The sequence below is a fragment of the Furipterus horrens genome, unplaced genomic scaffold (genome assembly GCF_987537825.1).
Source record: "Furipterus horrens unplaced genomic scaffold, mFurHor1.1.pri manual_scaffold_3, whole genome shotgun sequence".
In the NCBI taxonomy this organism is placed as follows: Eukaryota; Metazoa; Chordata; class Mammalia; order Chiroptera; family Furipteridae; genus Furipterus; species Furipterus horrens.
The window spans coordinates 121,796,273-121,807,620 of NW_028327173.1; positions in this window are offsets into that span (position 1 = coordinate 121,796,273).

Below are 11,348 nucleotides of genomic sequence, written 5' to 3' on the forward strand. Positions count from 1 at the left end.
TTTCAGCAAGGAAATAGTTCTATTAAAAGGCTATCCAGTTACTGAAATATTAATGGTAGTATAATATCATGTCACTGAAGGGAACGTTTTCACTGAATCCTGAGTTTTGATAATACCTGGAATCTGCATGTTAATAGAGGTATTGAGAAAATAAGATCTTGATGAATAAACTGTGAAATGGCTTAATTAACAATTGTCTTTGATTATTTGAAGGAAGATGTATACTCCACTTTTTTGTACCATGAAATAGATTTTCAAAGCATGTATGTTCTGAACTATGTATGTTTGCTTATTAATTGGTTAAACATTATGAGTTAGATAGATATGGATCTTCCTGGGGTTAGAAAAAGAAATTTGACTGTCTGAGCAGACTTTATGCCAACAGGCTACTGTTTTGTTTGTATGTGTTGTATTTGCTCATTTTCTTATATATTTACAGTGGGCCTTTTCAATATGTTTACTTAGTGCCATACACACTTTAAAAAATTATTGATTTTAGGAGAGGAAGAGAGAGAGAGAGAGACAGAGAGAGAGACATGGGTTTTTTGTCCCACTTATTTATGCATTAATTAGTTGATTCTTGTATGTGCCTGGACCAGAAACTGAACCATCAAACTTGGCTTATCAAGAGACACTCACCAACTGAGCTACCCTACCAGGGCTACTATACACGTTTTTGACGTGGTTTGTTGTAAATGACTCTAATGATTACTTTCCATTTGGAGTCTAGAGTTCAGCATGGTTTCAGGGAACTAATGTTTTTTATTGCAGGTTCTCTGCTGTGCTTACTCAGCCTACATGGCAACAGCTACATCTGCTTCCCCATCTGCGCCTTTCAGTTTTATGTCGATATCATTAGCTGTCTTTAACAGTTAAGAATCTGATGGTCTCTAATGAAAAAAATAACTGCATTAAAAAAAAAAAACTCTACTTTTCTATAAGACCTTCCACAAAATAATAGTTCCATGAAATGATGGGGGATTTCTTATGAATAAATAGATTATGAAGCTGTGATTGTCAAATAGAGATATATTTAAGCATGTCCTGAACTTACTTTTATTTATTTATTTATTTATTTTATTAAGACGAGTATAATGACAAAATATGTTGAACAATCATGTAACTATGCTATCTGCTATATACATTTCTGCTCCTGTGATAGATAAAACCCATTTATAAATAAAATCTAAAGTTACCTCTGCAGCGTAAGACAAATAAATCCTTAACACAGTATACTAGGCATGTCAATCATCATGCCTGCTACATCCCTGCCTGCAGCCCTCTGCTGAGCTAAGCAGCCAGCTCCAGTCTCTTTCTTAAGCAAAAACATGAGTTCAAGTTTCCTAGAGGCCCCTAAGCCATAGGCTGCCTGCTGACCTATGAAATGACTTGGTACGAAAAAGTATCTCTGTTAAATATAAGGTACTTAACTAGACTAATTATACTTTCCTCCTCTAAAAGTTGAATAGGAAAATTCAGCAAGCAGTAGCTATTCTGTAAGGAGAGGAAAAATGATAGAGATGAATCAAGGATTGGAAGAGACACATTGGTGGTGGAATATGAAGGGGAAGGTTCCCAAACTCCATTTGGGGGATGGTTCCTAGATGGCCTTAAAAATGGTGACATGGTGCAGAAGCTTTTTGTGTGGTGATGTCCTTCTCTGTCTGCTGGGTCTGCTCAGCAGTGTGGAGATTCTTCATGGATGATAGCCATGGGAAGGGTGTTAGAATAATGAAGGTTTTTCCTGCTTGGAGTCTGGGCTAAGAATGGACACTCATTTGCACAACTCTATGACATCTTGTGTAGTATCAGTAAGTATTTCATGGCAGTTGCAGCTAAAAACTCAGGGATATTATCATTCAATACTTTATATGCAATGGTATGTAGGTTATATAAGTGCTGATAGAGATAAAAATGATTTATAGATCAGTGCCTTGTGTTAAAAATATCAGTTGCTGATGATTCTAGAGACTTAGAAAAAAAAACAAAACCTAACCTACTGGTCAGATATTTGCAGTGAGTTAGTCATGGATGTTTACTTACCCTCCTTTAAAAAAATAATAATTTCATTCCAAATAATCAATGAAAGTTTTTCTCTGTGTTAGATAAGTCCTACATTCGAGTATATTTGTTCTTTATTTCTGAATTCTGTGATTTAACAGAATTAATATTACAATTTCATTTCTAGGCTAGTCTTTTTACTAATACATTCTGTAAGCATTGTAGAACAAAACTTGTCAAGAGACAAAATTTGTTCTGTTCTCTTTTTTTCTGTTAGTAGATGTGTCATTACATTTCTCTGTATTATTTTCACTTTCTACTTATTTGTAGAACAAGCTCTTGAATTGAATAAACATTTTAATTTATTCTTGCTTTTTATATTATAAGCCTTCAGCAAACAAAGGGGAGAATGACTCATGGAGGAAAATAAGAATGATATAATAAAATAATAAGAAAAACATTTCAGAGAAATGTATTAGAAAATGCTAAGTATTAAAAAATTGCTAAGTATAAATTTCAATCAGGAGATGAATATAGGAATTCTGGTCAAGATGGAGGGGTAGACAGACATGCTTTGCCTCCTCGCGTGACCACAAAAAGAATTACAACAGAATCTCTAAACAAATAACACTGAGAACTGTCAGAATATTAAACTGTATGGAAGTCCAACAACCAAGGATTTAAAGAAGCCACATTCATCCAGATGAGCAGGAGGGGCAGCGATGTGGCATGGCATGGAGAGGTGGCAGTGGCAGCAGAATGGTCATGGGTGGTCCCACTTTCACATGTGGTGAATAAAAATTGGGAGGGATACCTTGGGAATGAGTAATCCCAGCCCCAGACCAGACCACACAGCCTAGGGTTCCAGTGCCTGGAAGATAAATCCCCATAACTTCTGGATGTAAAACCAGTGGAGGTTGGGGTGGTGGAAGAAACTGCTGGATTTTCAGGAAACCATGCTTAAAGGGCCTGCATGGTCTTAAAACATGCAAACCCACCTACTCTGGGATTCAACACCAGGACAATAGCTGGAAGGGCACCAGTCACATATGGGGAGTGGGTGAAGTGATTGGAAATGGGGCAAGTGCCAGGCAAACTCCCAGGAGCCAGGTAGCAGCACAGTTCCATCTCTGAGAACCCCCCACACCCCACAGATCCACAAAGCAGTGAAGCATGTTGTTCCACCCTGGTGATTAACCTAAGGCTCCACCCCACACAATTTGCAAGTGCCTTTTATAGGGAGTCAAAGCAGCTCTACCTCATACACAGAAACAAACACAGGGGGGCTTCCAAATTGAGGAAATAAAGAAACATTGCTCAAATGAAAGAACAGAACAACCCCCCAGAAAAAGAACTAAATGAAACAGAGATAGCCAACCTGTTAGATGCAGAGTTCAGAACACTGGTGACCAGGATGCTCAAAGAACTCATTGAGTATGGAAACAGCATAAAGGAATAAAAGAAGGTTACACTAACTGAAATAAAGAAAAACCTACAGGGAACTAACAGTGAAGGGAAGGAAGCTGGGATTCAAATAAATGATTTGGCACATAAGGAAGAAATAAGCATTCACCCAGAACAGAAAGAGGAAACAAGAATTCAAAAAAAATGAGGATAGTATAAGGAGCCTCTGGGACATCTTCAAATGTATCAACATCTTAATCATAGGGTTGCCAGAAGGAGAAAAGGAAGAGCAAGAAATTGAAAACTTATTTGAAAAAATAATGAAAGAAAACTTCCCTAATTTGGCAAAGGAAATAGACCTACAAGTCCAGGAAGCACAGAGAGTTTCAATACTCTTTTGGTGTGGACTCCAAGAGGACCACACCAAGACACATCATAATTAAAATGGCAAAGCTTAAAAATAAGGAGAGAATCTTAAAAGCCATAAGAGAAAAACAATTAGTTACCTGCAAGGGAGCTGCTGTTAGGCTGTCTACTGATTCCTCAACAGAAACGTTTTAGGCCAGAAGGGACTGGCAAGAAGTACTCAAAGTGATGAAAAACAAGGACCTACAACCTAGATTATTCTATCCAGCAAAGCTATAATTTAGAATGGGAGGTCAGATAAAGTGCTTCCCAGACAAGGTAAAGCTAAAAGAGTTCATTATCACCAAGACATTATTACATAAAGTGTTAAAAGAACTTATTTAAGGAAAAGAAGATGATCAAAGCTATGAACATTAAAAAGGCAACAAATTCACAACTACCAACAACTGAATTTAAAAACAAACAAACAAAGCAAACAACCAGAGCAGGAACAGAATCACAGGTATGGGTCTCATTTGGAGGGTTATCAGCTGGGAGGGGAAAGGGGGAGGAAGAGGGAAAAGGTGCAGGGTTTAAAAAGCATAATTGGCAGGTACAAAATAGGGGGATAAAAGTAGTATAGGAAAGGGAGAAACCAAAGAACTTATATGCATGACCCATGGACATGAAATAAGGGAGGATTGCCTTTTTTTTTTTTAAGTATATTTTATTGATTATATTGTTACAATAGTTCCAATTTTTTCCCCTTTGCTCCCCTCCGCCCAGCACCCCCCTTCCCCAACAATCCCCTCTCCAAGTCCATGCCCATGAGTCGTACATACAAGCTCTCCCACCTCACCCTTTCATATATTCTTTTTTTTTAAATAATTAATTAATTAGTTAAATATTTTAACAATAAAAAATAACAATCCCTCCCTCTCAGACTTAAGACCCTTTACAATCTTATAAAGGACAATGGACGAAGGTCTCGAGCTCCTCTAGCTGCTTCAAGCTGGACAAGGTCGTCGTCCTACCTACCCGTAGGTCAAGAAATCCCTAATAAGAGTGGGGGTGTGGAGGGGAGGGTGGCCTTCCCACATGGGGAAGGATCGTGCAGACTCCAGGTTGGTTGGCTGTCTCTGGACAACAGCATGCTTGGTTAACAGGCTGGCATCCTTGTATTCTGGAGGCAACAGGGTTAAAGGATATCATTCAATCCGTAACCACTAGATGACAAAAGACAGGTATTAATTTTTCAATGTCCCACATTAGGGAAAATAAGGGCTTCTTTGGAGGAAGGTATGCCAGGTACATCTCACCTGTCCAAAACCCTTTTGCCCATTATACTTAGTTTGGACTGAGGGAAATATTTTAGGTTTCCCCCCTCTCAGGCCTCTGGGCTCTTTCTGTCCAAGCCATTAGGATAGAAAAGAGAAACCAGTTTTAAAGTGAAGCCCACAGACCACCCCGTTCTTCACCAACCCAGCCACTTAGTTCAGCCAAACCATTGAGTCTCAGGAGGCAGCAATGCAGACAGGATTAAGTGAGTCCTATACCTACTGACAATCACTCAGGTAATGAGATCATAGGCTTATGCCCTTTGAAAACAGAAAACACATGTTAATTTATGTAACATAACCCACATACATGTCTCTAAATCTGTAGGACTGTCTTATCGGAAGGAAAATCCTTGTCCTTCTAATATTCACTGAACTTGCATTTCCATTCTTTATATTTTCATTTTTTCCCCCCACTAAAAATTTTTTTGTTTGTTTTTCCATTACAGTTGTCTCACTTTTTTTCCCCCTCCTGCTTCCCTGCACCCTGCCCCCCCCACATCCAGTCTCCACCCAGCTGTCCATGTCCATGGGTCATCCACACATGTTCTTTGACTAGACCTTTCCCCTTCCTACCCCTTCTCTCCCTCCCATCTCCCCCCCTGTCACCGTTAGTCTACTCCTTGTTCACATACCTCTGGTTCAATTTCGCTCATTTGTTTGTGTTGTTCATCAGTTTCCTGCAACAGGTGATAGCATAAGGTAATTTTTCTTTTGTTGCCTGGCTCATTTTGCCAAGCACAATTCTCTCCAGTTCCAATCATGTTGTTGCAAATGGCAGAAGTTCCTTCTTTCTTTCAGTACTTATTCATTGTCATTTTCCCCCTTTGTACTCGTGTCCTCTCTGTCTCTCTCTGTTTCTTCATCTTCTTAAAGCAGACCCTTTAACATCTCTTGCAATGCTGGTTTGGTGGAGATGTATTCTTTTAGCCTTCTTTTGTCTTGGAAACTCCTTATTTCACCTTCCATTTTGAATGAGAGCCTTGCTGGGTAGAGTATTCTAGGTTGTAGGCCTTTGTTTTTCATTACTTGGAATATTTTTTGCCATTTCCTTCTGGCTTGTAGTGTTTCTGCTGAGAAATCTGATGATAGCCTTATTGGAGCTCCCTTGTATGTTATTAGTTGTTTCTCTCTTGCTGCTTTTCGGATTCTCTCTTTGTCTTTGAATGTTGGCATTTTAATTATGATGTGTCTTGAAGTGGGCCTGTTGGGGTTCATCTTCACTGGGACCCTCTGTGCTTCCTGGATTTGCATGATTCTTTCTCTCCTCATGTGAGGGAAGTTTTCTGTCATTAGTTTTTCAAAGAGGTTTTCTATCCTTTGCTCTTCTTCTTCTCCTTCTGGAATTCCTATGAGACGGATATTATTACATTTCATGTTGTCCTGCAACTGTCTTAGAGCCTCTTCAGTCTTGTTCAGTCTTTTTTCATTTCATTGCACTGTCTGTGAGTTTTTGTCTACATTGTCCTCCAGCTCGCTGATCCGATCTTCTGCTTCCTCTAGCCTGCTTTTAATTCCTTCTACTGTGTTCTTCAATTCAGAGATCATATTCTTCATTTCCTCCTGGCTCTTATTGATAGCTTCCATGTCCTTTTTGATGCTGGTATAATTCTCAGTAAGTTCCTTATAGTTCTTCTGGAGTTCACTGTAGTTTTTCTGGAGTTCTTTGTAGTTTCCGCTGAGCTCATTGAGCTTCTCCATAATCCGTGTTTTGAATTCCATATCTGATAGTTTGCTCCCCTCTATTTCATTTAGCACTCTTTCTGGGGACTCTACCTTTCCTTTCGATGGGGGGTTGTTTCTCTGTCTCCCCATTTTTGTGACTCCTATTGTTTGTTGGTGCTTCTTAGAATGATCTGCACTTCCTGGATCTGCCCCTGATGGCGTCAGATCCTGTACCAGTCTGGGCCTAGGCAGCCTGTTGGAGACTTCCAGGGATCTACTGCCTTTGTCTGGCTTCTTTAGTTGTTAATCTATTCAATCTGTGATTAGCCATCAGGCTAAAGGACCGTGGGTGTGGCCGCTTAATTCCTGTAGGCAGGGCCTTTGCTTCCCCTCAGGCTGACGCCACTTGGCCGGGAATGGTCTGCCTGCAGTGTGGGGATGAGTCAGCACTGGGACCCGGCCAGCCGCTTCCCCAGCTCTCCCCTCAAAGCCACCACACCAAACTCTCCCCAAGCATCTCCAGTCCTCTCTGTCTTCCCTCTGGTTGTGCCCAGGGTAAGTGGGGCCAAAATATTTTTGTATGTGATCTGCTTAAGAGCTCTTTTTCTCCAGCTGTTTCTCTCCGGCTAGCAAGAAACCCTGTGGCTTTTCGCTTTTCTCAGCTGGATACTATTTTACTTTCCACTCTGTTGCTGTAGGCTGGGAAGCTCAGCTGGGGGTTTAGACCCTGCCCTTCTCAGGGGGAACCCCCGGCTGCTGAGCTGTTTCTCAGTACCTTCAGCTGCCACCCGTGTGAGCCCAGCCAGCCCTTCCGTGTCTCCGCACTCCCTACCAGTCACGTTGTGATGTAGCGGCCTTTTCTGTCTCTCCGTGGTTGTAAGACTTCTCTCCAGCTGGTGTTCGGTTGGTTATTCCAGATGATTTCTCCAAAATTACATTGTAAATCCAGACTAGTTCTGGGAGGAAGTTAGTGTAGCTTCCACTTACTCCTCCGCCATCTTGTTTCTGGGAGGATTGCCTTAAGGAAGGGGATTACCAGGAAGAGGTGGGAAAAGGGAAAAAAGGGGGACAACTGTAATAACATAAAATATACTTTAAAAAAAAAGGTGACTATAGTTTGAAGTCAGTAGCACCTTTTCACCACAGGGGGGTAGTAGCTACCACATAACTGGAAACTCAAGTGCCATTTTACTATCCTCTCAGCTTCTGAACTTTTCTAATTCTTTGTGATTTTTTTCTATCAACAACATACCTTACAGTTTTATTTTTAAAAGCTAATCCCTACTCCTGTCTGAAATAATTGGACTCCAAAGTAAAAAATAGTTTGTTGACAGGGTGCAAATTGGAAAGTATACTTCTGCTACACATCATGCATGAAAAGCTTTCAAAATCTGAGTTCTCAGAAGAAAATTGTAAATCCATTAAATTTTTTATTTGCTGTAAATCAATTCTTTTAAAAGCAGCAATTGTGGACTCTATACTGCAATAAGTGAGGCTGGTATGGGAGTCTGAGGTCACACATCATTCTAGTAGTTCCAGATGTGATCACATTTTTTTGATCTATAATTTATTGTAGAATATTTAATATTTTGGTCACATTTATATTGTGGTCACTATCTAAATGTATATTTAAATGATGATGATGCTCCTTATTTGTCCAAAGCACAATAACCATAATCAGAAAAATTTGTGTCACAAAGTAATTCAAGCAAGGAAACTGAACTAGAGGGCGAGAATTTTTATCATTATAGAATGTCCGATGAATGGAGATATTCTGTGGGGATAAACAGCTTTGGTAAGTGTTAGAAATAGTGGGTGTTTCAACCATTTTTAAACATCAAGGTTTGAGTCTTGTTATTTCCAGTAGTGGTAACCCAACAGAACTATATTCAAAGATGTTTTCTTTTTTCTTTATTTTTTTAATATAATCAAATGTATTTTAATCTAGCAAGGAGGGAAAGAAAGACAAATCCATATCTTTAAGGGAAAAAAATCCACCTATATTGACTTTAAGCACAACTGCACAGAGTAGATGGTGACAGAGTGAGGTGTTTAGGAGCAGGGACTCTGGGACATGGCATGGGTTCAAGTCCCAACTTTGTCACTCCCCAGCTGACTCACTTTGGCCAATTTTCTAACCTCTCTGGGCCCGCTTCCTCAGTTGTAAGATAGGGACAATCATAGTACCTACCTTTTAGAGTTGGGTGAAGATTAAATGATTAGGTGCCTATAAAATATTAGAATACTGCCTGGTACTTATTGAATACCCTGTAAGTGTTGGCTATCATCATTGTCATGGAAGGACTTATTACTCTCCGATTCTTCATTGTCTATTAGGCACCCCACATCATTACCTGACTCTTATGGATGAAGAAACTAAGGCTGAAAGACCTTATAAAAGCTTGCACAACTGGTAAGTAGTAAAGTCCACAGATTATACTTACAGATCATACACAAATGCACAGTGAAGTGTAAATATGCTTAAAAGTAATTGATAACATGAACTGAGCACTCACCCTGCGCCATGCACTATTCTATGTGCTAAGCATAACTTCTAAGATAGGCACTACTATTTTCTTATTTATTAAAAAAATATGTATTTATTCTCACATGTTTAAACTTCAGTCATCTTCAAAGTGCTCTCCATTTGATGCACTACACCTATCAAGAAATTTTTTCCACTGCTCAAAACAGTTTTTGAACTTGTTGATTTTGATGCCTTTTAGTGCTTCTGCTTTTTTTTTGTTTCACTTCTTCCACATTGGCAAAATGTTTCCTTTGAGGACTCTTTTTCACCCGGGAGAAACAAAAACAATAGTCACTGGAGGTGAGATCGGGCAAATAGGGAGGCTGGGGCACAAGAGTCATGCTGTTTTTGGTCAAAAATTGCTGAACTCTGGTGCGCTCCTAAATAACCCATAAGATAAGCACTATTATTATTTCCATTTTGCCAACGAGGAAACCAAGGCACAGAGTGGTTAAATAACTAACTCAAGATGACATAGCTACTTAATGATAGACTTGAGATGCTTCAGCTGATGGTTGTCGGCAGTGAATTGGTGTCAATTTAGGGTGTGGTGAAGAAGGAAACTATTTAGAGCAAAACAGCTTAACTGTGATACTGCATGTCTGCGAAAACAGCACAGCTATTGGAGAGCTCTACAGTGATACAGCATAGGCATAAAACTGCGTGGCTGCGAGGCAGCCCTGGGATCAGGTGCATCTCTGACTAGACAGTTCCATTCTACTCTGTGCTGGTCTCCTCCACTCTGCTCCAGTGAGACATTTTTAGTATTTTAGCTCCAGCCGCTGGGGAAAGGCAGTCTTCAGTGGAAAGGGAAAGAGTGCTCTCAGAGCCATAGGGAGCTGACTTATATAGACAGAAGTCCCTGCCCCTGGTCCCTTATTGGTTTGTCTTCATACAAATGAGGACTCCAAGTCCTTGCAGTTTGATTGGTCTGAAAGACACTCTCTTGATTGGTCAAGATGAAGCCACTCTTATTGCCTGGTAAAGAAGCTGATGGGGCTATAGCTGCACAGATCAGGTTGGATGGGGAAAGCTTCAATCATATTGATTGAAATAAGACTCCAGGAACTCCTCTATAAGAGCTGGCTCAGATGGCAGAAATACAGTGCTGGTTTTTCCCAGAAGTGACGTTTACTTGAGAAGTCCCTGTATAGAAATGGCTGCTAGGCTCATTCATTCATTCATTCATTCATTCATTCATTTGCCCCTTTAGCCACTGGGAGCCCTCTTTAGTAAGTATCTTCTTTCTCAGAGTTCATAGATGTATGTCCCAGTAACTTGCTCCAGAATCCATGCTCTTTTTCTGCTCTTTTCCATGAAGATGATCAAAACCACCTGCAAGAGATCCTGAGATCAGGGAAGGGTGTTGGATGAGATCATTCAAAAGAGAGATCTCTGACTGAATCCAGGGAAGCTTCCCACCCACTCCTCTGTCATGGAATGTACTATTCTGCCCACTGTCCCCACCATCTGGACTGAATACATGACCCAACAATATTTAGGCCTCTATATAAACTTTTGAGATTCTGGTGGTTTGGTATGGAGATCTACTTTTCATGTGGCCACACAAGGCAAGCCTAGTAAGAAAGTTTTCTTGCTTATTAAACCTGCCACCTATCAATCTGGAGAGGTTTGTTTCTTTCTTTTTGTGTCTGCTTACCCTCCTTGTATGGGGCCCACTTTATGAAGCAACGAAGTGTCATTTGGTTACCACTGTCTTCTGGCTAGAAGACTATTCCATCAGGACTTTGGCCATCAGCCTTTCCCTCACTGTCACTCCTGAGACTTGTGGGCTGTTTCTCCAGGAAAGCCCAGTCATGACCCCTGCTGACTGGACTCAGACACTTGCTCACACTGGTCCTGCTGGTCTTTCAAACAGCCAGTTCACACTCTGGCTGCTGGCTGTGGCACTGTCCATTACCACGTTGCTCAGATTGCTGATTTTCAAGTACTTTCTGAATCCTTTGTTAAAGGCTTTGATACCTCTTGTGGCTCTTTCCAGTTCCCTAAGCATGCCCAGGTATGCCAGGGGAGGGGTGAGGTGTTGTTTGCTTAGCCCAGTGGTTCTC